The following is a 6,873-nucleotide window of genomic DNA, read 5'->3' as shown; positions in this document are numbered from 1 at the left end:
TGGCTATATCTACCCACATTGACAATAGATAATAACAATTGATAATGAATTATCATGTAATGATTTCAAAATAAGAAAACTCATAGACTGATATTGTAACATTTTATGTATTTGTGACTTTTTTTTTTTTTTTGGTCAATAGCTAAATAATTTAAATTTTCTTTTTATTAAATTTTGTTTAATTTAACTTTCTAAATGACCCTACTAAAAAAAATTCCTGGACCGCCACTGGTTTAAGTATTGAAAAAAAAGTCATGAGTATAAAAGTAATTAGTAGTCATTCACAATCTACCACATAAGATATAGGTATAGTAAAAGTCGTAGTTATTAGCTTATTTATATATTATTAAAATTTTAAAGTTACTCTCTGATAGCTGGACCAGAAATCCAACATCATGTTGGCCATGCCAAATTAGAGGCTCCTTGGCTCGAATATACGACCTGTGCTCTCTCAAGTTCTAGAACTTGGGGCTAAACTCATATAAAGAAACGGTTTCCTATCTTCTCTCCTTTCCTATGTGTTTGCCTTTCTATACTTCGTAGCTCCAACTTGTCAAGTGCTTTCTTTGCTGAGAGTGACTTTTGTCGACAAAAACAAAGGCACTTCACCTTTGCTTCTTTGCATTGTTTTCTTTTTATTTGAGAGTGACAAAACCATATGATCAAGTTCTGAACAGCTAGTGCAATAAGAGAAGTGTGTCAAATAATTCAAAACACAAGCCAGCACAAAGTCAACAATTCAACGTGTCAATAATTAAAAGCTAAATAGACTTGATCTCCACAGCTCCAACTCCATGATCATCACAGGATTACTAAGTCAGTGCATACATGTTCTCTTGATTTATTTGACGCTCTATTATTGCCCCAGTTGGGAGATGTTGCCCTAAGATGCAAGCCCTGCTTAATTTTGAGGCCTAAGGGTAGAAAGTTTTGGGCCTGTTGCTTTTCCGTCCCCCAATTTGTCAGGTGCGACAGCCTACAACTTTTAGCTAGGCATTTTTCTTATATTTTAATTTTAATTAATTTTTTTTTTTTGGTAACCAAATAATATTTATTTAACTTTTTGATAATGAACATTGTAATTAATGAATTTGTATGAACAAATACTGATTTTGATTTCAATTGAGAGAGAGAGATATCATCTTTTATGTATTTGTGCAAATGAAAATTTTTGTTTTTTAAACTGTCATAAATAAAGTATGATACATTAGAATAAATTCTTTTAAATGCAATACATATAAATATATATATATATATATATATATATATATATTATCTGCAGTAAACTTATTTCATATTTAAAAAAAATATCCGATGTGGCGTTATTTGGTTGGAAGTATAAATATGGTCATTATATACAGCCATCCCGATAGAATTTATTCTCAAAGTTAGGAATAATTTTTTTTTTCTTTTTTTTTGAAACCAGGAATAATTTTTTTTCAATTAAAATTTTGTTGAGTAAAATTTTTGTGTCTTAATTAAAAATTAGGAAATTCTAATGGATGCTCTTAGGACAATTATTAATAATCTATTTAAATAAAGTTTTTATTAAAAAAAAAAAAACAATTAACGTTTTGACAGCTTTCAATTTCCTATAAAAGCGATGTCAAAAATTTCCTAAAATTGATGGTTAATCATTGCTTTAAAAGCACTCGTTAACATGACCCTTAAAAATTTTATATTGTGACATAAATTGATAGATAATATATATTATATATTATATTAGCCAATACAGGGAGCTTTAAATTTTTTTTCTTTTTCTTTATTTTAACAGAGACCTTCTTCCAATTGGAGGCCTTTATAAGTCATTGTCTAAATTGACTAAAAGTTGAGCTGACTTAGATACTAAAAAAAGTATGGTCTTCCACTGATTTACTTCAGCTTTAAACAAATTTCAACATTATTGTTTCTAGAACCCACTAATGTTAACAATCGATGTAAAAAAAAAAGACGTAATTAAAACAAAAAATTGATGTAAAAAAAAAATATATATATATATATATATATAATATGAATGTAATAATAGTATGGTTGCCACTTACCCTTAAATATTCATCACTTGCTTGCACATACAGGTGAAACCTACCAAGAATTCTGGGCCATTTTCTACGAGTCCAGGTTGACTTGAAACTTGCATATCTGAACTCTGAAGCCAGTGGGGAATGAGAGGGACTAAAACGGTTATGGTCATATCAGACAAAATTTGCAGAGTCATTGTGAGAACTGAGGAGTCATATTCAAACAAAGGCAGTCAGGCAGGCTACTGACTGAGTAAGGCAATTCTTTTTCTCTTTTTCTATTGTGATAGATTTGACTAGACATCTTCAAGTTGAGCTTACCACCAGACACTTTTTGGTGTAGTGGTCATTTCCTAAATATAAATAAAAAATCAATAAACAACTGAGGGGCTATCTTTGCTGATGGCCCGGTGATCAATTCCTGTACAACAAATAGCAACAGCGGCCATCAACCCGAAACACACAAAAAAGTGTTGTTCTACTCCTTACACAAAGACACACCTACTCCTTACACAAAGACACACAGAAAACTCTATTGACCAATACCATTGTGGATGGAACTTAGCTATTTAGCTTTAGGACGCATTCTTCAAGTCTATTGAGTGTACCATGTGAGTGTTCCAGAAAAGAACGTGTCATCCTTTACTAAACAAGCAACAAAACTAGTTGTTTTTATTTTAAAAAAATAAGCTAAATTTTTTCCATCTCATTTTTAGTAAATAAATTATCAAAAACTAAGGTATGATGAACCTCACTAGATCCTATCAAAATCTAACAGCCAAGTCTGGTTGGTCTAAAAATAACAAACCCATACACACAACGTACGCTATTGCTCATGCATAGGAGCAAGGCCATTAATTTTTGTTTGGAATGACCAAGTTATGGTGTTAAGTTTTATTTATGCATATGGAGCAAATTACATTTAAAATTTTTTTTTATAGCATATGGTATCAACCCAAATTTTTTTATACTTGTTTTCTTTGGAATACAAGCCTCAACTTACCCAAATAAATATAAATTCAACACATAATTAGATGAATTTATACTAAGAAAGTAAAAAATAACTTCATGTAAAAAATAAAATGTCATGGTTTAAGGGTAGCATTTAGTAAAAAGAGATGAAATTTATTTATGTTTTATATATTTTTTTAAATAGATAAGTTACTTTACCCTGGACAAGAAGAAAAAAAAGTAAAATCTAATTTTAATTTCTTTTTTCTTTTTCTCTTTTTGATGATAGATGAACTATAGAGTATAGGGCCATAGGCATCTTCAAGCTGAGTGTATGGGCTGGGAATTCTCAAGACTTGGACTAGAAATCCAACCATGTTGACCGTGCAGCCCGAGGCTAGCCTAGGAGAGAGACAGTCCTTAGCCTAATATACAAAATGAGCCTAATATACAAAATGAGGACCAGCCTATCTTTGCTAATGCCTAATGGGCTGCTGGTCACTTCCTACTACAAATAGCAACAAGAGCCTTCAACTGGGAACGCATAAATTAGTCTATTTGGAAACAATTTATTTAACTAAGTATATATTTGACTCAAAATTAAAAAATTAGCTTATTTTACTATTTAATTTATGTTTGCTACTATTTATAGGTTTTAATGCATTTTTTGGTACTATTCATAAGTTTCATTATACTATTTCAGCTAACTTTTACCTTTATTTACAGTACTTTCAACAAAAAATTTTCAGTTTCAGTAAAATAAACAGATTCCAAACAGATCTTAAACTAAAATTTTTTTGCTGAAAGAACTATAGACAAAGCTATGAGGTAGCTGAAATAGTACATGAAACTCATGAATAATATCAAAAAGTGCAATAAGGTCTATAAATAGTAGTAAAAATAAGCTAAAAAAAAAAAAAAATGACTTTGAACTCACACTAGCTATATATAACTTTTTCAGTTTTTCAATTCTTTTTGTCTCACCTATATCTGTCACTTAACTTTTTTTTCCTGCTTTTTTTTTAAATATATTTTTTATATAATATATAAAGAAGTGGTAATTCAACTTTATTTCACCCCCTATTTATAAGACAAGTAAAAAATTATATTAACTAATAATGTGGTGAATGAAACTTAATACATTTTAATTTATGACATGTCCTTTAAATGTATTGAGCCCACTATTCAGGTATCTCTTTCATTTTTATTAAATAAGCAACAAAACTAGTTTCTTTTTTAATTTAGAAAATAAACTAAATTTTATCATTTTATATTGTATTTGGTGAATAAGCTATTAGAAACTAAGGTATATTTACTGAGCTTCACTGAGCCCAATCAAAATTCAGCTGCCACATACGCTTGGCTTAAAAATAGCAAACCCACGCACACAATTGTAGTCCTCCAAAGTGCCCATAACCTACTCATGCTGTAAGTTATGCATGCATTGCGTTAAAACTATTAGCATTTACTATTTATGGCATGTTTGGTACATTGAATGGGCATTATAATATGAATGATGATCTTCATTATTATGAATAAAACATGTTGTAATGGAATAACTAAACATATTTATAAGTTTGATTGTGAGTTACATCATTAGAATAAAACTTAAACTATTTTAGGAAATATCTTACTCATATAATTATACTATTTCCTAAAAAATAGTATATATATATATATATATATAAATTTGAAAGAGAGGGTGAGTTAATTTTTTTGGACACAACTTAGGTACAGTTCCTTAAATGTTGTTCCTTAGATTCCTCCTCTTAAGATTTAGTCATGTGGCTACTTAACTAAAAAATACACTTCTATCCTATGAGTGAAAATTCATATGGCAAAATCTTAAAATGGGAATCTAAGAAACAGTACCTAAGTCTTACTCTATTTTTTTATGGTTTTTTTTATTTTTTTTCCAAATTTGGTATATGTATATAGAAAGTTTGTTTATTTGAAAATATATTAGAAATTATTACCCCTACTTTTTTTTAGAATAAAAATTATTACACCTACCATATACTAAAGAATAGCTATTACAACTATTTTAAGGAGTAATAATTATTTCTCATTTTAAATAATATCTATTCATAAAAAATTATTATTCCGTGTAATAAAAAAAAAAAAAACCAAACTACATTTCACATTTTACATACACTTCCATACAATAGTATGTTTTTGGGTTACTTCATGTTACTCTTCAAAAAATAATTCAAGCAGGGTTTTTTTTCTTTTTTTCCCTTTTGTAAAAAGTAGTTTATGTGTTGAAGTATTCCCGTTTGAGATCAGCATCTCTTTCTGTGTAGTGATGCACGGATACAAGCCTCAACCTATCCAAAAAAGATACATGCAACACAAAATTTAATGAATTTAACACTAACAATATTAAAGTTACCTTCATATAAACAATGGCGGCTCCAGGATTTTTTTCTAGGGGATTCAATAGTGTTGAAGCAAGAAATTTGTTGTGGGAGGAGTAAAAAATAATTTTTTTTTATACAACTTTCATATTATATAAAATAATCTTTTCTTTTTTTTTGAGAATCTATATAAAATAATCTAAAATAATATTCTAAATACAATTTAGTATACAAATTGTATTGTACAATAGTCTAAAAAATTATTAATAGTTTAAATATCGATAAGACAACAATCATTGAATGCATAAATAAATATAATTAAATAACTAATTCAAAATTTTTGTCAAATTAATAATAATTTATTATATTTATATGTACCAACAATTAAAAAAATGATAAAGAACAATAGTAACACACATAAGATTTGGTCTGGGAATAAATGTGAAACTAAGAAAAAAAATAGTAATTGATATAAGTTTTTTGCGTTTGAAGTGTATGACTTTTTAACCATACACATGGTCATTTTCTTTGAATTGGAGCAAGCACTAAAAGGCTTCTTGGACTTGGAAATCTATAAAGCACTTATTAACCTACTTGATTAGACTTAAAAAAAAAAAAAAAACATAGAAGGGAGAGAGAGAGAGAGAGAGAATGAGAAACAAATCATAGATGTGGATACAAATAGGTTTGTTGTAGAGGTGGTGTAATTTTTTTATTGCTAAAAGTGGAGTAATTTTTTGCTGACAAAAAAGAAAAGTGCAAGGAAAAATAGTTTCATTCCGCCATCAACAGTAAAGTAAGCTAGAGTTAGATAAGGTTTATTTATTTATTTATTTTAAAATGAGAGCAATTTTAAGATTAGTGTTACTGCACAACACATTCACAACAAAATCTAGGTGATAAGTTGTTAAAGATATGTAAAAAAGTGATGTCAATTATGGGTCTAGATAAAATCAGTTACAACTTGCCACTTAACCTTTATTTTAAAATTATTATGAAAATATTGTAAAAGTACCACTAAGTTGAACATATTAAAGCTTATTTCAGCTAGATTTAAACAAAATTTATGCTCAAGGTGTTCAAAATTTTATTTTAAGGGGTCAAAAAAAAATTTATATATAATTCTTTTTTTTTTCTTTTTTTGCCCAAGTCAGGGGGTTCATGTGAACCCCCCGGCCTGGCTATAGAGCCGCCCATGCATATAAAGATTCAAATGTTATAGTTTATTCACAACATTTAATAAAAAGCGAAGAAGATTAATTTATAAAAGACTTACTTACTTACTTACTTACTTTACCTTGGACAATAAAAAAATATTTATAATTGAAGTTATTTCACATGTGGTTTTGGCCTAAAATTACTTTGCCTACTTATGGTTTAAAAAATATTACTTTAAAGTAAGCTACGTTTGTATCCCTTAACTCATCTCTAGTAAAAATATAGGTAAATAGGTATTTTATATTCTACATAAGATACTAAAAATAGACAATTTTCAAACGAACACTAAATTTACACATTTGAAATGTAAGATACTATTTTTGACACAT

The sequence above is a fragment of the Quercus lobata genome, chromosome 7, assembly GCF_001633185.2.
Source record: "Quercus lobata isolate SW786 chromosome 7, ValleyOak3.0 Primary Assembly, whole genome shotgun sequence".
NCBI lineage: Eukaryota > Viridiplantae > Streptophyta > Magnoliopsida > Fagales > Fagaceae > Quercus > Quercus lobata.
This window is presented reverse-complemented; position numbering follows the sequence as displayed.